Genomic DNA, 23,043 nt, shown 5'->3' on the forward strand with positions numbered 1-23,043 from the left:
TAAATGTACAACAAATTATTGTTGACTGTAGTCACCCTGTTGTGCTATCAAATACTAGATCTTATTGATTCTATCTATGTTTTTGTACCCACCCCATGATTTTAAAAAAAACTGTGTAGATAGAAGATTCTTATTCATTGAACACTTAAGGCTTTACCAACAATGGTGACAGCACGACATCTCACTAAAAGTGGGCTTGCTACATTTTACTTTGTAGTTAGTAAGACAGAGCTTCCTTTTCAACTACTGGGAGTATTTTTTTTAGATATGTGAACACATTTTGTGGAGTTTGCTTTTATGAGAACTTTAAATCAGGAACAATCCTTGCATACGTTACATCAAATTTACATTTTCAGATTAAGGAAGCTGTTCTTGAACAATGGCTTTCCCAATAGAGAGCACTAGGGATTTAAGTACGTTTTTCCTTTTAACAGGCAACTGCAAACAGATGATTGTAACCTCATTTTATAGAGGATCAAGGATGCAGGCAGGGTGTTTTGATGGCACTCTCATTTTTTTTCCATTTATTTATTTTATTGCATTTTAGGTTTTGGGGTACATGTGAAGAACATGCAAGATTGTTGCATAGGTACACACGTGGCAGTGTGATTTGCTGCATTCCTCCCCATCACCTACATCTGGCCTCTCTCCCCTTGCTATCTCTTCCCAACTCCCCACCCCTCACCGTCCCTCCCCTGTTTCCCCCCAACTGACCCCAGTGTGTAGTGCTCCCCTCCCTGTGTCCATGTGTTCTCATTGTTCAACACCCGCCTATGAGTGAGAACATGCGGTATTTGATCTTCTGCTCTTCTGTCAGTTTGCTGAGAATGATGGTTTCCAGGTTCATCCATGTCCCTACAAAGGACACAAACTCATCATTTTTGATGGCTGCATAATATTCCATGATGTATATGGATGGCACTCTCATTTTTAAAGGTCTGCCACAGATCACAGCTCTTAAGGAGGAAGGGAGGACCATGGGGGCTCTCCAAGACAAAGCTGATCTGCCGTCCCTCCCACTTCCCTGATAGCCACATCTGTTGGAAGAAAACCTATTTTTTTTGTCAAAATATCTACTCATTTATAAACCTAGTAACATGAAATAAAAACCTATTTTAATTATCTCACATTATGTGTGTTTAGACTTTATAATACTGGAAATCTTTTTATAAATCACGATAATATGACATCTGTTAAAAAATTCCATAAAAGAAGTTGTTTGGTTTAAACTCCCATTTCAGCCAAACCACCACCATGTGAGGCAGATGTAGCAGATGCTGTTATTATCATGGTACACCCAAGGAGGCTAAAGGAGACAAGAAATTTCAAAATAACTTGCCCCTGGTCAGACAACTTGTGAGCAATGGAACCGGACTCAAATCCAGGTTTCTGGACTGTCTGTATGCTGCTGTTTCCACTACCCTAGTACTGCTGGCACTCACTCTTTTTAAAGAAAGAAGATAAATGAAACAAAATGTCATTTGTAAAAAGTGCAAAATTTAAAAATGTATCGCTGGATGGGGCTTAAAATACAATATGGTACTATATGCAGTGAAGCAAGTGGACTCAAAGCCACTACTTTATAAAGAGTTCTCATTTAGATATAATTTTATTAAACCTTGAAGTAGACACCTTTTAAGAAAAATTTCATATCCCATCAAATACTCAGAATCCTACAACAGTTTATATAGGCAACAGTTTCATAGGTGTGTTTGCTTCCTTTTTGCTTTGTTTCTGTTGTTCAGGGAGAGATACTGGTAATAGAGTTTCACAAACAATTTTGTTTACCATGAGGATCAAGGAAGGCTTCTTCAACTTAACCCAGTGTTATTTCATGAAATCCATCATAAGAGTTAGTTATTTTGAAATGCACTTTGCAAAATACCAGTGACCATATACATAGACTGCTTAAACAGAAGGATCTAACCAGGGTAGAAAGGGATGGGTAGTCAAGCAAGGGAAGCATTGGACCATGAGTTGAAGGCATGCATCCCAATCCAACAAGGACAACTGGACTCACCACTGTTGTGTGCCAAGCTCATTTTTTTCTTAGTAGACTAATCAACGGGCAGGAAAATAACAATTTATGGACAAGCAGTAAAAATCTAGAACAAATTAAATATTTAGGTGAGGTCATGAAATGAGTAGATTCATACTTGGTTAAGGAGAAAGAAAGAGGAGAGGAGAGAGGTGACATTAGTCAATGATATGGTTTGGCTGTGTTCCCACCCAAATCTCACCTTGAATTGTAATAATCCCCACGTGTCATGGGCAGGGTCAGGTGGAGATAACTGAATCATGGAGATTGTTTTTTCAATACTGTTCTCATGGTAGTGAATAAGTCTCATGAGATCTGATGGTTTTATAAATGGTAGTTCCCCTACACAACTCTCTTGCCTGCCGTCATATAAGATAGGCCTTTGCTTCTCCTTTTCCTTCACCATGATTGTGAGGCCTCCCCAGCCATATGGAACTGTGAGTCCATTATACTTCTTTCCTTTATAAATTACCCAGCCTCAGGTATGTCTTTATTATCAGCATGACAAAAGACTAATACAGCCAAGATTTTATGAGTTCTTAACCAGAGCTAGGCCTTTGGCTAAATGTACACCATGCCTCATCCATTTACAGTTGACCTTTGATCAAAGCAGGGGTTGGGGTGCTGACCCCCTGCCTGCACAGTCAAAAATATATGTATAACTTTTGGTTCCCCAAAAGCTTTACTACTAATAGACTACTGTTGACCAGAAGTCTTACTGATAACATAAACAGTTAACACGTTTGTATGTTATATATATTATATACTGTATTCTTATAATAAAGTAAGCTAGAGAAAAGAAGATGTCATTAAGAAGATCACAAGGAAGGGAAAACATACTTATTCTTTATTAAGTGGAAGTGGATACTCCTAAAGGTCTTTATCCTTGTTGTCCCACATTGAGTAGGCTAAGGACGAGAAGGAAGAGGAGAGGTTGGTCTTGCTGTCTCAGGGATGACAGTGGCAGGTAAGAAGAAGAAGGGAGGGAGGGAGGAGCAACAGGCACACCTGGTGTAACTTTTATTGAAAAAAATTCATGTAAAAATGGATCCACTAAGTTCAAACTGATGTTATCCATTGACCAACTGTAATTCTCATAGTACTATGAGATGGGTCTAATAATTCTTCCGTTTTACCCATGAGAATCATGTAAGCTTAGGGAGGTTAAGTAACTTGTCCAAAGTCACAAAATTATTCAGCCACAGAACCAAAATTTGAATCCAGGACTCTCTATTTTAAAAGTCTCTCTAGGTCGAAGTGACAAAATACTGTATTTCTTAAAAGTTAGGGAGAAATAATGAATCTGCATGGGAGGACCTCAGGGGGCCTCTAATATAAAGATTACTTTCCTTTTCTTCAGAAAAATATGGTTAACAGATTGTATTTATTAAGCAGTTAACACTATGATCTATGGGCCCGTGATCAGAATATAAATTATTTGGAAGCAAGGACAAAAAAACACATAATGTTTGCAAAATTCCTGTTAGGAATTCCTCTTTGTCCTGAAAGTATGTTAGTGCTCATGGTTTAAGGTTTCTGTCAGAGCCTAGAGAAGATCTTGTCCCTCCGTACCCCAGAGAGAGTGACAAAGGTTAAAACTGGATGTCACCATTAAGTTTGCCTCAAGTCAGGTAAAAGAATTGTGACTGAATTTCAGTTTCTGCCAAGGGGATATAATAAAAAGGGTTAAAGTGTCAAAGTTTGAAGTGGTCCTCTTTGTGATAGGAGGTTGGCTGTAGTGTGGACAGTTGGTATCTTCTCAAGCATTTAAACCAACCCCACCTTTGGGGTTGCAAGTTCTAAGGATAATATCTAAACCAGATCTAACTAGCCCCTATCTCTCGATATTGTAACTTAAAATCTCAGTCACAAGTGCTAAGACAGAGACCCTCTAGATCACAGCAGCCACAGTCTGACCCAAAGGGCTTAGCAAAACAAAAAAGAAGTGGTGCCATCTTGGGATAAACAATACACAGCTTCCTCTTAATAAACTGAGCTGCTCTGTGAACTCCCCATTTGATCACCACTCACAATTTCAATACTTTATGTAAATCTCATATCCACAATTCCCACAGTTGGAATTGCCACAACAGTTCTTTCACACTGTTTACATACAAGTTTAGAAGCATTTCCAGATGATTCCACAAATTCATTCTCAACCATCTGTTAATTGATCTCAATAGAAAGGCAAAAACATTAAAAGGACATTACTTATTAGAATGGCTGGCGTGGAAAGAATAAAGGGGAACATAAATATACATTTATGAAACTAATAGAAAAGCCAAAGCTTTGTTGCCCTAGATAGCTCATTATAACAATGTCATGCTGCTTCTAGAAATCTGCTATACTCCTAGGACTCAAAACACATCTCAAATCACATGAATAAAAACACTTTGAAAATATAAAACAGCTTAACAAAAACAATTTCAGAATTTGACACTGCTAAAACTTCTAATTTGATTGAAGGAATAAATATATGCAATAAAAAATTGAAATGGAATTTTTAGAAAAATGGCTACTGTTGAAATTCCTAATGAGAAGAAGGTAAGTTTCTTCCTCTTACGAAAACACCAGGGATTCTCTGGGAATTAAAGAACTCTGAGTACAGTTCTGACATCAGAAAGATTTTACATTGTCAGTGGCAAATTTCAAAGACAGTGTGAAATAAAAGCAAATATATAATAAATATAGCAAATAGGTCTGTGATGGTAGTGAGAATGCAGAATGAGAAGGAGCTGAGCCCAGAGATCCAGCTTTTTATAAAAAGGCCTTTTTTTTTTCTTTTTTGGGAATAGCCTTTTCTAAAAAGTTGCAATTGGCACAAACTGCAAAATAAATCTGTGAACCAGATGAAGCCATTATTGAGCATATTATTTATTCTTTTGTCATTCAGATTAAGCAATAATATTTTCTAAAGTAGATGCATACTTGCATAATAAATCAATTTTTCCATTGGATGATTCTGTACAGATTAAGAGATCAGGATTAACAAGAATATCCTTCTCAAAAATCCCGACACCATCAGGAGAAAGATGCATTTGGCTGCATTTATTTAAGCCAAATAAATTTATAGCATTCAAGTCTTTCTTCTAAAAACCATGTTTTGTGGACCAACAGAACAGAATGGAGAACCTAAAAATAAATCCACATATTTACAACCAACTGATTTTTGACAAGGGCACCAAGAACATACATTGGGGAAAGGACACCCTCTTCGATATACAGTGCTAAGAAAACTGGATATCCATCTGTAGAAGAAATAAACTAGACTAGCTATATCTCTTGCTATAAACAAAAAATCAACGCAAGATGGGTTAAAGACTTAAATATAAGAGCTGAAACTATGAAACTAGTAGAGGAAAACATAAGGGAAACACTTCAGAATTATGGATTAAGCAAAGATTTTATGACTAAGACTTCAAAAGCACAGGCAACAAAACCAAAAATAGACAAATGGGACTATATTCAACTAGAAAGCTTCTGTATAGCAAAGCAGAGTGAAGAGCAACACAGATGAAGACACAGCCTATTGAATGGGAGAAAATATTTGCAAACTAATCATCTGACAAGAAACAAATATACAGAATATACAAGGAACTCAAACAACTTAAAAATTAAAAAAAAATCCCATTGAAAAATGGGCAAAGGATATGAATATGATATTTCTTTTTCTTTTTTTTGATGAATAAGATATTTCTCAAAAGACATACAAATGTTCAAAAGGTATATGAAAAAAAATTTCAACATCCCTAAGCTTCAAGGAAATGCAAATCAAACCCACAATGAGAGATCATTTTTACTCCATAATAAAAATTAACAGCAGACAAAAAATAACAGATGCTACTGTGAATGCAGAGAAAAGAGAACTCATACACTGTTGATAGAAATGTAAATTAGTACAGTCATTATGGGTGGAGATTTCTCAAAAAAAAAAAAAAAAAAAAAAACTAAAAATGAAACTACCATATGATCTAGCAATTCCAATCCCACTACTAGGTATTTATCCAAAGGAAAGGAAATCAATATAAAGAAAATCAGTATTTAAAAAGGCATACCTACATCCTCATGTTTATTGCATAGCAGAGATATGGAATCAATTGTATGTATAAACAGATGAGCAGATAAAGAAAATGTGGTATATACACAATGAAATTCTATTTGGCCATAAAAATAATGAAATTGTGTCATTTGGAACGACATGGACGGAAATGGAGGTCATTAAATAAGCCAGGCACAGAAAGACAAATATCACATGTTTTCAGTCACATGTGGGAGCTAAAAGTTGGTATCATGGAGGTAGAGAGTAGAATCATAGTTATCAGTGGCTGAGGAGGGCGTGTGAAGAGAGGGGAATGAAAAGGGGTAAGTTAATGGGTACAAACATACAGTTAGATAGAAGAAACAAGTTCTGTTAGGCGATAGTAAAGTGACTATAGTTAACAACAACATATTGTATATTCCAAATAGCTAGAAGAGAATATTTAAAATGTTCCTAGGACAGACATGATAAATTCTCAAGGAGATGACTGTCCTAAATATCCTGACTTGATCGTTACACATTCTATGCATGTAACAAAATAACACATGCATCCTATAAATAAGTACAAATATTATGTTGATTTTAAAAAAACATGTTTTGGAACACTGAATGTTTCAGCAAATGCCAACATTTATAATATAAGTAACTTCAGGGCATGGAAATTTAATTCCAGCAATGATTCTTGGAATTTATTAACAGAGGAAAGATGAACTATGGGTTTTAAAAAAAAGTCTTGATGTTAGGAGACAGGATACAACATTTCCCTATTCCTTTCTTCAGTCGTAATTTCCTCCCCAGACCCAAAATCTCATTACTGCAGCTACAGTTAGTTCTTGCTCAATCTAAGATGTTTCAAAGAAAATATGTAAAATGCTATTCACAAATGCAATTAGAAATGTGATCATTTATACAACTGTGTGTATATATCACTAAATGCCATTATGATGTACAGCCATGAATAGTGTTTCAAACACAATGATTCAAATTAAAGGAATGTTTTCCATTTAAGACACACATAGATTTTAGAGTATTAATGAAAATTTGATGTTATTAAAGTACTAAGAAGTGGAATGGATGGATTTATGTTTAAATGATCAACCCACATACTAAATGGAGGTTCCATGATAAAGTTGGGACAGAGATCAATGGTCTACTCAGTTATCTGGAAGAGGAATGGCAAGAAGAGAAAAGGTACCACGCATACAGTTAGAGTGTTATGCAGCTCTTCATGAGTGATGGGTATTACAGCCATCTGCACAGGGAGGTGCAACTGAGTCACCAAGGGATGGGACAGAAAGGGGAAGAAGTGTAGGATACTGACACTGGTTATGTGGTTTGACACTGAGTTGGAAATTGTACATTTTTCAGTTCCTTTAACCCTGGCAATTTAACTTCTGCCTCATAAGGTTGTTACCTTCACTTTGTGGATGAAAAATGGATTCACAAGAGGTTCACAAGGAGGAAGTGGCAGAGCTGGACTTCAGCACAAGGTAATGTAGCCCCAAAGTCAATAGTCCTCTCAGTACAGCACATTGAGTAGAGATTAAAGAGTGTCAATATTCTAGCTTATCAGAAAGCATTTTTTAAAATAGAAAAAAGAAAAAGAGGAAGCACATTATTTCAGTATGTTGCAGAAAATATGAAGGATAAATAATCAGAGAATGTGACTTTCAGGAGGAAGAGAATAGGGAAGGGGGTGAGAGGGAAGCAACTGTTAGAAAGCATGCAGTAAGTACAAGACTGATCTTCCTAGAGGTTTTCTAATAACAAGGGAAATACCATATATCCCACAGAACAATGATGGAGCAGCTGAAGAGCCTCATAATAAAGTTGCTTTGTATCAGGGTGACCCACTTGATCGCAATCTGAGATATCCAGTCTACCTCTTTGTGAAACTGATGAATAAGGAATCCTTTATACGTTTATTACACAACTAGATAGGCTGGGAGAGAATTTTGAGATTGGAAGCACAAGGAGGAGGACATATTTGGTTACAAGAATCTGGGGAAAGCGGGGAAGTTGTCAGTAAGGTGGATGAGGGAGAGAGAAACATAAGGACAATGGAGAGAAACAGTATCTGACTCAGAAGAAAGAAGGTAGAAGTTTCCTCGTATTCATAAAAGTCTTTATGAGAACATGAAACCAAACAATGCTGCTTCAGTGCCCAGGTGAGAAAGGATGCTCGGTGTTAGAGAAAGGGCCATTCTCCCCCATGCCCCAACTACTTCATTGCCCTAAGAACTCAAAACAGCCACTGCAATTTTTTAGGGAGGGCACCAGTAGCAGAGGCCAGAACAAGATGCTGTGAGGAGTAGGATAGGAGAAAATATGATTGGTCCAATTGCTGAGCACAAATGAAACCTCAGGGAATAGGCTGGGTGCAATGACTCACGCCTATAATCCCAGCACTTTAGGAGGCCAAGGCAGGTGGATCACCTGAGGTCAGGAGTTCAAGACCAGCCTGGACAACATGATGAAAACCTGTCTCTACTAAAAATACAAAATTAGCCAGGTATGGTGGCGAGTGCCTGGAATTCCAACTACTTGGGAGGCTGAGGCAGGAGAATTACTTGAACCCAGGAGGTAGAGGTTGCAGTGAGCTGAGATTGTGCAACTGCACTCTAGCCTGGGCAACAAGAGTGAGACTCAAATAAAAATTAAAAAAAAAAAAAGAAAAGAAATTTCAGGAAATAACCAAAGGAGATTTTAAGAGGTGAATTAAATCCTAAGTAAACAGGAAAGAACTAAGGTTCAACATAATATGTATTATTATTATGGCCTCACTGGAACCTATACACAATGATTTCTAGGTTAAGTTTACAAAGGATGAGGCAGTAAGTGACACAGAAAAGGATATAAAAAAGAAGAAACTCGATAAAAAATATGACTCGCATCCCCAAGAATGGAAAATAAAAATCATCCAAATGAAATGGGTTTCTTTGGAAGGCTTGCTATGATTGAACATTTTCAAGTGCATGTTGATGACTATCTGATAGAAATTGTAAGGAAATTCTACTGATTTCTACAGACCTGCAAGTCCTTCTTAATACATTCCCCTCTCAGATTCCAATCCATTACTAGGTCCTATTGATTTTACCTCTCTGTGAAAGACCAGATGCTTGGATGAGATGGCCTTCAGAATCACTTCCATTCTGAGTTAGTAGTTTGTATACATTATGGTACACAATCTTCTTGGAAAGGCAAAGAATCTTTACTCTCTTATATTCTATTCTACTCCAAATCATAAAATTTTCATTTCAAATACAAAGTAGATCCCAATCATCAACTTTTTTTCATTCAGTTAATTAGACCATTTAATTCCTTAACACACAAAATTTGATCCACTGATACTTAAGGGATCAATCAAGTGTTGCTAGCCCCAATACTAGCTATTATATTCTTAAGAGCATAGGATCATATTCAGCATATATGATACAGTTTTCCATGTTGCCAACTCCCATACTCTGAATATTACCAAGAAAATCCCTGTGTAACCCATATTTAGACTTATAGAACAGCTGGACAATAAGAAATAATTCCACATTCCACATTTTACTGTTTTCAACAAGCCAAGTGCAATGTTTCAATTACATCAGGTTTTATTTTTCAAACTCTTAAGTGCTAACCCATAGGGCTGGAAAGGCAATGTTACAGTGATAATATTTAGATGGAAAGAATTTTCTTACCACATCTGCTTTAAGGAGTAAAATTAGATTCCTTTCAGAGGAGGGGATGATTGTTTGTTTGAGACAGAATCTCGCCTAGGCTGGAGTGTGGAGTGTAGTGGTGCAGTCATGGCTCACTGCAGCCTCAACAAACACCCCAGGCTCAAGCAATCCTCCCACCTTAGGCTCCCAAGTAGCTAGGACTACAGGTGTACATCAAATGCTCAGCTAATTTCTGTGTTTTCCTTTTTTTTTTTTTTTTTTTTTTTTTTTGTAGAGACAGGGTTTTACCATGTTGCCCGGGCTGGGCTCAAATTTCTGGCCTTAAGTGATCCTCCTGCCTGACCTCCAAAAATGCTAGAATTATAGGCGTGAGCCACCATGCCCAACCTGAAGGAATTATTCTTTAAGAGCTAGGATTTTAATTATAGAGGCTTCCTAGGTCATTTCGAGGGAAATAATTGACTTTCTGGAAGAAAACTTCCCTGCTCTTCTAAGTGTTTTACCATCTATTTTCTTCACTACTTCCGTTTTAAAAGAAACCTAGCCGGGCGCGGTGGCTCAAGCCTGTAATCCCAGCACTTTGGGAGGCCGAGGCGGGTGGATCACAAGGTCAAGAGATCGAGACCATCCTGGTCAACATGGTGAAACCCCGTCTCTACTAAAAATACAAAAAATTAGCTGGGCATGGTGGCGTGTGCCTGTAATCCCAGCTACTCAGGAGGCTGAGGCAGGAGAATTGCCTGAACCCAGGAGACGGAGGTTGCAGTGAGCCGAGATTGCGCCATTGCAATCCCGCCTGGGTAACAAGAGCGAAAACCCCTTTTTCAAAAAAAAAAAAAAAAAAAAAAAAAGAAACCTAAGAAGGTAGGTAGCTCCTATTTTTTTTTCTATATATATATATATATATGTACAATAAAATAAATACATATATTATGCACAATAAAAAATATGCTTTTTATTGTACTTTAGATTCTGGGGTACACGTGCAGATCATGCAGAATTGTTGTACAGGTACATACATGGCAATGTGGTTTGCTGCCTCCATCCCCCTGTCACCTATATCTGGCATTTCTCCCCATGTTATCCCTCCCCAGCCTCCCTATCCCATGCTGTACCTCCCCTAGTCCCCCGGAACTGACCCCAGTGTGTGATGCTTCCCTCCCTGTGTCCATGTGTTCTCACTGTTCAACACCCGCCTATGAGTGAGAACATGCGGTGTTTGATTTTCTGTTCTTGTGTCAGTTTGCTGCAAATGACAGTTTCCAGATTCATCCATGTCCCTACAAAGGACATGAACTCATCATTTTTCATGGCTGCAGAGTATTCCATGTTGTATATGTGCCACATTTTCCTTGTCCAGTCTATCATCGATGGGCATTTGGGTTGGTTCCAGGTCTTTGCGATTAAACGGTGCCACAACAAATATATGTGTGCATGTGTCCTTACAATAGGACGATTTATAATCCTTTGGATATATACCCAGTAATGAGATTGCTGGGTCAAATGGAATTTCTATTTCTAGGTCCTTGAGGAATCGCCACACTGTCTTCCACAATGGTTGACCTAATTTACACTCCCAATAGCAGTGTAAAACTGTTCGTATTTCTCCACATCCTCTCCAGCATCTGTTGTCTCCAGATTTCTTAATGATTGCCATTCTAACTGGCATGAGATGGTATCTCAGTGTGGTTTCGATTTGCATTTCTCTAATGACCGGTGATGATGAGCATTTTGAGATATGTTCCGTCTATACCTAGTTTATTGAGAGTTTTTAGCATAAAGAGCTGTTGAATTTTGTTGAAGGCCTTTGCTGCATCTATTGAGATGATCGTGTGGTTTTTGTCTTTGGTTCTGTTTATGTGATGAATTACATTTATAGACTTGTGTATGTTGAACCAGCCTTGCATCCCCCGGATGAAGCCTACTTGATCATGAGGGATAAGCTTTTTGATGTGCTCTTGCAATTGGTTTGACATTATTTTATTGAAGATTTTTGAATCTATGTTCATCATGGATATTGGCCCGAAGTTTTCTTTTTTTGTTGAGTCCTTGTTGGGTTTTGGTATCAGGATGATATTGGTCTCATAGAATGATTTGGCAAGGATTCCCTCTTTTTGGATTGTTTGGAATAGTTTCAGAAGGAGTGGTACCAGCTCCTCTTTGCATGTCTGGTAGAATTCAGCTGTGAACCCATCTTGACCTGGGCTTTTTTTGGTTGGTAGACTATTAATTGCTGCCTCAGCTTCAGCCCTTGTTATTGGTCTATTCAGTGTTTCAACTTCTTCCTGGTTTAGGCTTGAGAGGGTGCATGTGTCTAGGAATTTATCCATTTCTTCCAGGTTTACTGGTTTATGTGCATAGAGTTGTTTGTAGTAATCTCTGATGGTGGTTTGTATTTCTGTGGAATCGGTGGTGATATCCAAAGATTGTTTTTTCATTGCATCTATTTGATTCTTCTCTCTTTTCTTTTTTATTAATCTGGTTAGCAGCCTATTTTGTTGACCTTTTCAAAAAACCAGCTCCTGAATTTGTTGATTTTTGAAGGGAATTTTGTGTCTGTATCTCCTTCAGTTCTGCTCTGATCTTAGTTGTTTCTTGTCTTCTGCTAGCTTTTATGTTTTTTTTTTTTTTAATCTTGCTCCTCTAGCTCTGTCAATTTTGATGATAGGGCATCGATTTTAGATCTTTCCCTGCTTCTCATGTGGGCATTTATTGCTATAAATTTTGCTCTAGATACTGCTTTAAATGTGTCCCAGAGATTCCGGTATGTTATGTCTTCATTCTTATTGGTTTCAAAGAGCATCTTTATTTCTGCCTTCATTTCATTTTGTTTAACCGTCAACATTCAAGAGATAGTGGTTCAGTTTCCATGAAGTTGTGTGGTTCTGAGTTAGTTTCTTAATCCTGAGTTCTAATTTGATTGCACTGTGGTCTGAGAGACTGTTTCTTATGATTTCTGTTCTTTTGCATTTGCTGAGGAGTGATTTATTTCCAATTATGTGGTCAATTTTAGAGTAAGTGCGATGTGGTGGTGAGAAGAATGTGTATTTTGTGGATTTGGGGTGGAGAGTTTTGTAGATGTCTATTAGGTCCACTTGGTCCAGGTCTGAGTTCAAGTCCTGGATATCCTTGTTAATTTTCTGTCTCGTTGATCTGTCTAATATCAACAGTGAAGTGTTAAAGTCTCCCACTATTATTGTGAGGGAGTCTAAGTCTCTTTGTAGGTAATTAAGTACTTGCTTTATGTATCTGGGTGCTCCTGTATTGGGTGCGTATATATTTAGGTTAGTTATTGTTGCATTGATCCTTTTACCATTATGTAATGTCCTTCTTTGTCTCTTTTGATCTTTCTTGCTTTAACGTCTATTTTATCAGAGACTAGGATTGCAACTCCTGCTTTTTTGCTCTCCATTTGCTTGGTAAATCTCCCTCCATCCCTGTATTTTGAGCCTATGTGTGTCCTTTCATGTGAGATGGGTTTTCTGAATATAGCACACTGATGGGTTTTGACTTTTTATCCAATTTGCCAGTCTCTGTCTTTTGATTGAGGCATTTATCCCGTTTACATTTAAGGTTACTATTGTTATGTGTGAATTTGATCCTACCATTTTGATGCTAGCTGGTTGTTTTACCTGTTAGTTGATGCTGTTTCTTCATTGTGTCAATGGTCTTTACCCTTTGGTACATTTTTGGAGTGGCTGGTATTGGTTGTTCCTTTCTGTTTAGTGCTTCTTGCAGGAGCTCTTGTAAGGCAGGCCTGGTGGTGATGAAATGTCTCAGCAATTGCTTGTTCATAAAGGACTTTCTTTCTCCTTTGCTTATGGATATGAAATTCTAAGTTGAAAGTTCTTTTCTTTAAGGATGTTGAATATTGGCCCCCACTCACTTCTTGCTTGTAGGATTTCTGCCAAGAGATCCGGTGTGAGTCTGATGGGCTTCCCTTTGTGGGTAACCTGACCTTTCTCTCTGGCTGCCCTTAGCATTTTCTCCTTCATTTCAACCCTGGTGAATCTGACGATTATGTGCCTTGGGGTTGCTCTTCTTGAGGAATATCTTCATGGTGTTCTCTGCATTTACTGGACTTGAATGTTGGCTTGCCTTGCTAGGTTGAGGAAGCTCTCCTGGATAATACCCTAAAGAGTGTTTTTCAGCTTGGATTCATTCTCTCTGTCACATTCAGGTACACCTATCAAAAGTAGATTCGGTCTTTTCACATAATCTCATATTTTTTGGAAGCTTTGTTCATTTCTTTTCACTCTTTTTTCTCTAATCTTCCCTTTTCTTTTTATTTCATTGAGTTGATCTTCAATCTCTGATATCCTTTCTTCTGCTTGGTCAATTCAGCTATTGAAACTTGTGTATGCTTTGCGAAGTTCTCTTGTTGTGTTTTTCAGCTCCATCGGGTCATTTATATTCTTCTCTAAGCTGTTTATTCTCATTAGCATTTCATCTAACCTTTCTTCAAGGTTCTTAGTTTCTTTGCATTGGGTTAGAACATGTTCTTTTAGCTCAGAGATGTTTATTATTACCCATCTTCTGAAGCCTGTTTCCATCAATTTATCAGACTCGTTCTCCATCCAGCTTTGTTCCCTTCCTGGCATGGAGCTGTGATCCCTTGGAGGAGGAGAAGCATTCTGGTTTTTGGTATTTTCATCCTTTTTGCGCTGGTTTCTTCCCATCTTTGTGGATTTATCTACCTGTGGTCTTTGTAGTTGGATTTATCTACCTGTGGTCTTTTTATCTCCCTGTGGTCTTTGCAGTTGGTGACTTTCAGACGGGATCTCTGAGTGGGCATCATTTTTGTTGATGTTGAAGTTATTTCTTTCTGTTTTTTAGTTTTCCTTCTAACCGTCAGGCCCCTCTGCTATAGGCCGGCTGGAGGTCCACTCCAGATCCTGCTTGCCTGGGGATCACCAGCGGGGACTGCAGAACAGTAAGGGTTGTTGCCAGTTTCTTCTTCTGTTATCTTCATCCCAGAAGGGTACCCCCCAGATGTTCAGCCTGAGCTCTACTTTGTGAGGTGTCTCTTTGGATATACAGGGGTCAGGGAGCTGCTTGAGGAGACAGTCCATTCCTTATAGGAGCTCAAGTGCTGTGCTGGGAGCTCTGTTGTTCTGTTCAGAGCTTCTGGGCAAGTACGTTTAAGTCTGCTGCAATGAAACTCATAAACACTTTCTCCACAGGTGCTCTGGCCTGGGAAGGTGGGAATTTATTTTTAAGTTCCTGACATGCTACTGCCTTTTGTCAGAGATGCCCTGCCCAGCAAGGTGGTAGTCTAGCCACAGTCTGCCAGCAGAGGCGTTGCTGAGCTGCTATGGGCTCTGTCCAGCTGCTGTGTGACCTTCCTGTTAGAACTGACTTGGTAATGATGGTCTGCCTCAGTAATGGTGGACTGCCTCAGTAATGGTAGACTGGTAATGGAGGACACCCTTCCCCGCACTGTGCTGAACTGTCCTGGGTCCAGCTGTGCTTACTGCAAAACTCTCAATCCAGAGCGTTTCACAGTGCTGGTCTTTGTGGGGGTGGGACCCACTGAGCCAGATCATCTGGCTCCCTGTTTCAGCCCCTTTTTTTCAGTTGAATGGGCAGCTCTGTCTCCCTGGCATTCCAGGCGCCTGTTGAAACGGCCACCTGGATTTGTACAAGTTTTTGTGCAGAGACCCTTGGCGCTGGCTGAAACAGCCATGCTGGAAACTCTTGGCGCTTTTTAGCCTGGGAATCTCCTGGTCTGTGGGCAGTAAAAACTCGTTTGGAAATACAGTGATTCACTTATCCTCTGTGTTCTTTTCGCTGGGAACTGCACTCCAGAGCTGTTCCTATTTAGCCATCTTGGATCTCTCTGTAGCCCCTATTTCTCTGTATCTCTTCCCATTTCCTTTGCTTTTAAATAAGGAAGTGACTCTCCAAAAACCAAGCTTAGAACATGTCACACAATGTGGGTTGTATATTTTCTGGCCTGGCAACTGCTATGTATGGCCTTAGTGAGGTCAAAATTAGGTACACATTAAAGCAGAGAAACCTGAAAACCAGCGCTCTTCCCATCCCACACACACACTTAGAACTTTTCACATGGATGTCAAAATAATCCAAGAAATTGTCACCCATATATTGTTCCCTTCAAATAAAGGGTTCTACCCCAGTCAATTTTTTTTTAGCATTGTCAAAGTTGAACTCAGGCTGCAGTGCCTCAAAATTCCATAATGCCTCATGCTTTCTTAAGGAATCTCACATACATAATTTTATTTAAATAAGCAATTTATCTGAATATTGTAGCAAGATGAATATATAAAGATGTGAGACACATGAATTTTGTTGAAAGAAATTTGAAAGAAATAGTCGGTTAGAGGGTCCCCAAAGCAAATGGCACATTTTACATTCAAAAATCATTCCTGGAGTTTCCACTGCTTGTTGACATTTTCCTATGCACTATTCCAAATGGATAATTTGTCTTTAAGCACTTCTAACCAGCCTCTTTGTATTTCCTTTCTTCTCACTTGTAATACTTTTTCTTTTTTCTCTCTATGAAAGTTCACTCTAAAAATATGACTAGATACAAATAATTTCATTCTTGACTATATATGTTAGCCATCACAGGAAAATTTTCATTTTCAGGGTAACCCCTGTCAATGGAGAATGACAAATTGTGAAGCCAATTAAAGGAATCCAGCTTCACTTGAATAGAAGTAGTAATAATGGTCAGAGGGTCTTCACAGATGACAAAGTCCTAATGCTTCTCCCTGCAGCTAAGACACTGCTTAAGAACACCAAAAGTGTTTCTGTGCTTTGGATCTCGAGCAAAAGGTGAAGGAACAGTCTATGCCTTTAAATTATTAGGATAATTACTACTGAAATGATCACTCATCACGTACTGGCCACTCTTCCAAGGGCTTTACCTGTTTTAACGCATTGATTTTTACAGAAAAGCCTATGAAGTAGGTACTATTGTTATCTCCATTTACAAGGAAGAAGCTGAGGCGCAGGAGGGTAACTTGTCTAGGATCTCACAGCTTGTAAGCTGCTGAGCTGCAATTCAAACCCAGGTGCTTTGACCCAGAGCCCTGGCTCTTGAAATTCCTTACAGGACTAATTGGGGATACTAGGTCCCATTCAGAAAACAGATTTACTCATTTACTAATTTATCTTCTTTAAGTCATAGAATATGGAGCAGTCACGCTATGTACAACTGGTCTAGGATTGATCAATCTTCACATGAGATGGTTTCTACCACGGCAGGGCAAAGTAAGAAAAAAGCAACGAATGCAGTGTCAGAAGGCTTGGACTCAAGTCCAGCTTTGCCAATTACTAACAAACTCTTATGCAAATCACTTAACCTCTTCGCACCCCAGGGTCCTCATCTGTAAAAATGCCTTTTGTTCTCCTTACTTGCAGTACAGTTCCATAGTCTGCCTTGCAAAGAAATGAAACCCATTTACCAAATTACTTTTCTAGGTAGTCAGTAAATTCAGGGCACAAGTAGGATCAGAACCCAGATTTCCAGAGCTAAAAGAGATAACACAAGATGGTACAGGTGAAAACAGGAAAAGGAAATGGTGCAAGAAATATAGATATGAGAAGGCTGGGTACAGTGGCTCAAACCTGTAATCTCAGCACTTTGGGAGGCCGAGGCAGGTGGATCACTTGAGGTCAGGAATTCAAAACCAGCCTGAGCAACATGGTGAAACCCCATGGTGTGCATGCCTGTAATCCAAGCTACTTAGGAGGCTGAGGCAGAAGAATTGCTTGAACCCAGGAGGCAGGGGTTGCAGTTAGCCTAAATTATGCCAGTACACTCCAGCCTAGGCAACAAGAGTGAAACTCTGTTTGAAAAAAGAAAAAGATAGAAAGAAGGAAGGAAGGAAGGAAGGAAGGAAGGAAGGAAGGAAGGAAGGAAAGAGAGAGAGAGAAAGAGAAAGAGGATAGAAAGAGAGAGAGAAAGAGAAGGAAGGAAGGGAGGAAGGAAGGAAGGAAAGAAAGAAAAAGAGAGAGAAAGAAAGAGAAAGAAAAAGAAAGAAAGAAAAAGAAAGAAAGAGAAAGAAAGAAAGAGAGAGAGAGAGGGAGGGAGAGAGGGAGGGAGGGAGGAAGGGAGGAAGGAAAGAAGGAAAGAACAGAAGAAAGAAAGAAATGAGGTGGGTAGAGTCAGGGGGAAGCCAATCCTTCATCAGGAATACAAAAACTAGAAAAAAGCAAATGAAGTATCAGAAATAAGTAACAGCACTGAACAAACAAAAAAATTTAAGAGAATGAACTATTCAATGCACATTATTTCCACTTCTATTGTAGAAGAACATTCACAGTTAGCTTAAATGAAACCCAGGACACAGTCACCTCTCCACTCCAGTACTTCCAAGGCTTTTCTATCTGCTTTGATCCAAACACTATCTGCATTTAACATGTACCATCTGAGGAGGTGCCTTTAATCACTCCCTCCTGGCCTGTGTATAAAGGCAAAAATCTTCAACTTGAGACCTTCTTGGACTTTTATCTGCCATTACTAACCAGTTTATGATGTCTCCATATCCTGCTCTGTGTCTCAAGTCTGCTTAGCTACCTCTGTTAGATTGGTCCAATCCTAACCATGCCCATGAACTTATACTTTTGGTTTCCTTGAGGCCCATGCCTCATGGTCTTGAGGGCAAGGGTATCTCTCCCTCTTTACCCCTTAGCACAGCTTTAGGACTATACTGTTTAGGTTAAAATCCCAGCTCTTCCACTTAGCACAGTAATGTTACATAGTTATGTAATCTTTGTGTGCCTTCATTTCTAATCCCTAAAGTTAGTCAACGCCTGAGAGATATATTGCCATTTAGAATACAGTGACTGGTATATAGCAGGGACTATATAAGTAATTGCTGCTTTTATTATGTGCTGCTGACCTTCATTATCCAGGAATAGAATCCCAATACACCCTGCCTTCTACTGGCAATGAGCCTTTTGCAATATATTGTTCCTACTTGATTAAAGGTTCTCTAAAGGGAAGACTATCATCATCACCATCTTTGTGTTCCCTGTAGTACATAAAACATGACACGCATTCAGTAAATAGTGGATTCAAATGCAATTATCTAAAGATACAAATCCAACCTGTGTCTCTGCCTGAAAATCCAAGAATATTATTTGTAGCCACCAATAATGAATGACAGCTTGATCTTTACTTTCCAATAAACACAACAATTAAAGTAGACAAAATCATAATTAGGAACAAAATTGGCTTTCCACCATTAGAACATATACCAAAGAGAGAAAAATATGAAAAGTATAAAAATTGAATAAAAGAATAAATTGATACCAAACATTCCATTGAAAATCAAACTTAAATGGCAGTAGGGAAAGTGAAAAGTAAAGAAAACAAATTTTAATGCTCTCAGATACTAAACAAGGGAAAAAGATGGATCTATGAAATGTCGATCCATCCCTGAGAGGAACAATGAGAGGTATGATTTCAGGATTCTAACATAAACTGAAAAAAATATGATTTTGTTCTTCCCTTTGCCTGAACTGCCCCAGAATCTTTAGGACTTACTCTGGGGCTACCTTCAGGTATCTGCTCAAGTGATGCCTCATTAGAAAGGCTGCCTTGGTCACCCAATTTAAAGTAGTGCCTATGGCCATCATCACTGTTGAGTCCCTTTCCCTGAGGCATCTGTCTCCATGGAACTTGTCACCTGCCATAGTATGTTTCTATTGGTTACATTCTTTCTCTCCCCACAACTGTAAAGTATAACTGTCATGAAAAGAGCTTGTTCACTGCCATGTCCTGTGCTTGAGAGATTAACTAGAAAATCATGGGTGATCAATAAAAGCCTGTCCAATGAGTGAATCACTTATTAATACAAATATTAACAGATATATGTGGGAAGTGTTTAAAATGGTGCCTGACACATAATGGGCCCAGTTAGCTATTTTTAATAGGAATAGGAGTAGTAGCATTCCTTCCTTGATTCTTTTTGATTGATCGGTAACAGAAGTCTTCTGCGTTGGGTGACTAGACAAAAGTAGGAAGTCTTAGATAAGTAAGGAGCTGGGAGGCAGCGTTGAATTCAGGAGTGGAAATATTTACTTTATTTAGGGACAACTGCAACTTACTAATCTACTCTGTAGTACAACATGGTAAAAGAGCAGCTTTAGTGGAATTGACAACATAACAACGTGGGAGAGAAAACAAGGCTAGAATCAGAACGTTGTGGATGAAGACACTGCATGGAAGCCCAGGGCCAGTGCACAGAATGTCAGTGAGCAGAAGGTGCCGCCATGATTTAGTCCACTTTCTTACCTAGATCAGCCTTCGCTTGGGCAGGCCCCAGACGTTGAGATGTCAGAAACGTGATGCCACCAGGCCTGTGAAAAAAAAAAAAATCAAGGCTTACCTGAAGTAATTTTCACCTCAGGTGTGTATGTGTTGCTGTGTTTCTTTTATATATTAGGTGGCTAATTTGAAGGGACTTTCAGAAATTGGGGTCGTGATACTGACCCTTTAAGGTCTTCTGGAGTAAGTCTAAGGAATAGACAATCTTACCTCTTCCATGAGATAACCCTCGTCTCTCACCTAAACTACTCCATAGCATAGGGTAACCAACCATGCTGGTTTGCCTATGATTGAAGAGTTTCCAGGATGCAAACATTTCAATACTGAAACCAGCAAAGTCACAGACAAGCCAGTACCAATTAGCCATCCTGTATCTTTGTAAGCCTGCGTATGCTCATCTACTTGGTGTTCCCACTGCAATGAGAGCAATCATTTAAAACAAATCTGGTCACATCATGCCTCAGCTAGTCACACACAGCCGTATCTTTTCAGAGGCTCTCCTGCTGCCTTTATTTTTTCCCCAAGACAGAGTCTTGCCCTGGTTGCCCAGGCTGAAGTGGCAAACTTCAGCCTGGGCAACCCTGATTATATTCTGGAAACTCTTCAATCATAGGCAAACCAGCATGGTTGGTTACCCTATGCTATATAGCAGTTTAGCTGAGAGATTAGGGTTACCTCATGGAAGAGGCAAGATCATCGGTTCCCTAGACTTACTCCAGAAGATCTTAAAGGGTCAGCATTGTGATCCCCAATTTCTGGGGCTCACAATGTGGCATGATATCGGCTCACTGCAACCTCCACCTCCAGGATTCCAGCGATTCTCCTGCCTCAGCCATCTGAGTAGCTAGGATTACAGGCAAGTGCCATCACGCTTAGCTAATTTTTGTATTTTTAGTAGAGAAGGGGCTTCCCCATGATGTCCAGGTTGGTCTTGAGCTCCTGGCCTTAGGTGATCCACCTGCCTTGGCCTCTCAAAGTGCTGGGATTACAGGTATGGGCCAGTGTGCCCAGCCTCTCCTGCTCTTAAGACAGATTTTAGCTCTTATCATGGCCTGAAAGGCCCTGTGTGGTCAGGCCCCTGATGACTTTTCCAGCTTAATTTTTGCACCACACCCCAGCCAGTTCCCTTTTGGGGGCTCACATGCAGGCCTCTTCCTTCTGCTGTAAGGGCTCCTTGCATGATGTTCCTCCTGCATGGAATATGATACCTACCTCTCTTTCACATAGTTTTGCTTCTAACAAATTTTTTTCAGATCGCTTTACTCCTAAACTGTTTTCATATAGTAGTTCCATAACTGTCACTTTTTCTGAGATGTCTCTCCTGCTTCTGAGCAGACAAATCCCCTTTTGTGCTCTTTTGAAGCTGTAGGCACTGCTGTTGGTGCCCACCATGTACTCTTGATATCACCTCCACACACCAAAAGCTGCTCACTGCAAACACCTGTGACTTTCTGCCCAAAGGCCTTTCTATGCACATGGAAGCACCTTCCCCAGTATACAGGTTGTTATCAGATGAGATTAGAGCAACAGGGAGGATCCAGATCAGGGAGACTTTCAAGGCCATGATATAGAGTCCAAATTTTATTCTAAGTTCAATGGAAAGCTATTGGAGAGTTTTACACTGGGGAGAGACAAGATCTGATTCTATTTTTTTTTTTTCTTTTTTTGAGACAGACTTTTGCTCTTGCTGCCCAGGCTGGAGTGCAATCTCAGCTCACTGCCTCCCAGGTTCAAGTGATTCTCCTGCCTCACCCTCCTAAGTAGCTGGGCTTACAGGCACCTGCCACCATACCTGGCTAATTTTTTGAATTTTTGGTAGAGAAAGGCTACCAGCATGTTTACCAGGCTGGTCTGGAACTCCTGACTTCAGGTGATCTATCTGCCTCGGTCTCCCAAAGTGCTGGGATTACAGGTGTGAGCCACTTCGCCCAGCCCCTGATTATATTCTTAAAAGGTCACTCAGACTGCTATATGGAAAATAGACTGTGAAAGGGCAGATCTGGAAGCAGAGGGAGGCCAGTTGGGAGGTTAGTGTAGTAGCCAAGATTATTTTTCTAGACAGGATCATTGGAAGCAAAGCTGAAAGCATAATAAAAAAGTGGCTTTTTTTTTAACAGCAGCTGGAGACTTCAAGTCTAGGGTTATCTGCAGAAAGCAACTTACCTGAGAAGGCTCTGTGAAGTCTGGCTCATTCAAGTGGGTTCTTAGAAAGGGGTGAAAATCTTACTCTTTTCATGCATAAAGCAGGGATAATGAAAAAAAAAAAAAGTTTGAGAAACACTGTTCTAGAATCTCAGACAGGCTGTAGGCTCGATTTTAGCACCCACCATTGCTCTTAAGCTGGCCTGGAATAGCCCCTGGCCTCCTTGACTAATAGCCCTAAACCTGCCCTATCACCTCACATTTCTTCGGCTCTGTACAGACACTGACTAATTCACCTACTCAGTGGGAAGATGGTCCATTAAGATAAGATGATCTATTTTCAAGTCAGCCTCTCTAAACACAGATACTCCTGTTTAGGCACCCTCGAAGTGTACAAGTGAAGGAAGGAAGTGTTAGGAGTTACATAGGGTAATGCAGATATCATGCATCTCAGCGGGATCTCTCATTCCAGGTTCATGCTTCTCTTCCTGCCTAGGCACCATCTACCTCTCACTGGATGAATTCCTATGTTTTCAACAGAGCCTAACCACAAATGTCACCTACCCTAGAAATCCAGGAGGAAAAAATTACTCATTTTTTTTTGAGCATCCAAAGCACTCTGAAAAAAATACTATTAACAGCTACTATTTCTTGAGCACTTGTGGCAGGCATTATGATAAACATTTTACCTAATTATTTAATCCCCCCATTGCTAACTCCTTTTTACAAATGGGAAACTGGGGCTTACAGCAGTGAAGGGGCTTGCTCGATGTCAGATAACTAATAAATGATACAATGAAGATTCAATACCAAGCAGCCTCTTCCCCTGTAGACTTTAAATACACTGTCCTAT

The 23,043-nt window shown here is 39.5% G+C and overlaps 1 protein-coding gene across 5 annotated transcripts in view; it reads right to left on the minus strand.

Annotated features, from left to right (window-relative positions):
- FMN1 (formin 1) overlaps window positions 1-23,043 on the minus strand; it is a 419,120-nt gene that overhangs the window by 385,798 nt on the left and 10,279 nt on the right. For 3 of the 5 annotated variants that reach the window (XM_032261251.1, XM_032261249.1, XM_032261248.1), the window contains one exon: window positions 20,016-20,080. The exons of the other annotated variants lie outside the window; for them this stretch is intronic. The gene's annotated coding sequence lies outside the window, so the exon portion shown is untranslated. The remainder of the gene's footprint in view (window positions 1-20,015; window positions 20,081-23,043) is intronic. 5 annotated transcript variants of the gene reach the window in all.

This window comes from Sapajus apella, unplaced genomic scaffold, assembly GCF_009761245.1.
Source record: "Sapajus apella isolate SASKATOON/1434 unplaced genomic scaffold, GSC_monkey_1.0 scaffold122, whole genome shotgun sequence".
Taxonomy (NCBI): domain Eukaryota; kingdom Metazoa; phylum Chordata; class Mammalia; order Primates; family Cebidae; genus Sapajus; species Sapajus apella.